This window comes from Desmodus rotundus, chromosome 6 (genome assembly GCF_022682495.2).
Source record: "Desmodus rotundus isolate HL8 chromosome 6, HLdesRot8A.1, whole genome shotgun sequence".
In the NCBI taxonomy this organism is placed as follows: domain Eukaryota; kingdom Metazoa; phylum Chordata; class Mammalia; order Chiroptera; family Phyllostomidae; genus Desmodus; species Desmodus rotundus.
The window spans coordinates 3,516,888-3,518,337 of record NC_071392.1 but is presented as its reverse complement, the minus strand read 5'-3'; positions in this window follow the sequence as shown (position 1 = coordinate 3,518,337).

Here is a 1,450-nt window from a genome sequence, read left to right as displayed (position 1 = left end):
TTGTCACTGTTCGCCGGAAATTCCACACGATGTCCGTGGTAACAGACTCCTCCCCCTACACACAGCACTGTGGAGGAGGCAGCGTGGTGTTAGCTTTGAGGAGGAGGGAAGAACGTGGAAGACAAGAGGTTGTGTTATAGGATCACCAAAACATGTGTGCGGTCATTTTATTGCGTTTCTTTCCCGTGACCCCGCGATACCATGTGGCAGGTGTTGTGTTTGTGCCACTGATTACTGTGGCCTCGCACAGGGCGGGGCACATAGTAGGCATTCAAAATATTCCATGGATGAGTGGATGAATGAGTGAGTGAGTGAGTGAATGAAGGAGAAGTCCCATCTGGCAGGGACTTTGGAGAATGAGGTTCAGCTGACTTATTTGTACTTGACCTTTCCATCTTAACATTCATTTTCTTGTTTGATCGAACATGAGAGGGCGCTCATATCTGAGTGACTCTGGCGGTGACGGTCCCATTCGGAGAGGCACCGGGATGCGCCCACAGGCACCAGGGGGTCAACGGCAGAGCTGGACTGGAAGGCAGTCTTCTGACTTGCTCCATCTCGTCCGGCTTCCTACTTTCCCAGATACGGAACCTGAGGCCCACGGATGTGAGATAATTTTCATGGGGTTGGACAACTAGCTTACATGAAAACAAGATCGTAGTGAGAGCCTGTCAGGGAAAAAACAGCCGTATTTCCTTCCATTATTGTCCTGTGGTTCTTTCATTCCAGTCCTGGGCAGATTCTGCAGCGGCTGTGGCAACGCGCTTTCCCACCGAGACGTTCTTTTGGAAAAGAGAAGTACCGTTGAACGGAGGGCCTCCTGGGTGTGACGGTGGAGCGGCCATCGGTCTCACTGGCTACCCACAATCTCTCAGGGAAGCCCTGCTGCTGCCCAGTAAAAACCACTCCGTGCTTTCCAGGATTTTCGAAACGAGAAGAAATAATCCTGGTTTGAAAAGGCACATACTTACGCACACAGGTGTTCAGAATAGAAGCCCAGGGCTGGGAGGACTTGGTGTGACCTGCCCCTGGCCGGCGTTCCCCAGAACTGGGAACTGGAGTGGGGAAGGCGGAAGGGCCGACCAGTGTGTGAGTGGGCCGTGGGGTGGAGGGGGCAGGGATGCCCGGGGCCTTGGAGCTGCCTCCCATGTTTTAACCCCACTGCACAGAAAAGCCCATCATTTCCCAGTTTCCCCTGCGTGTTGGCACTGGGCATGGCTCAGAGCTTTGGTGATGGAGCAGGAGAGACAGGGCCTTTAATTGTCCTTAGCAGGCACGCTAGTTGTTTGCTGCTGGAATATTAAAACAAAAAAATTATGTCTGAATGAAGTCATCTCATGAAAAGGGGTTCCGGAGTGCTGGAAATTACGGCTTTGGAAGAACAAAAGCTTACGGGAAATCGTGTTTGGTGGGGTTAGTCACTCGGATTCTGCAATGGCAGGAAAAAAAA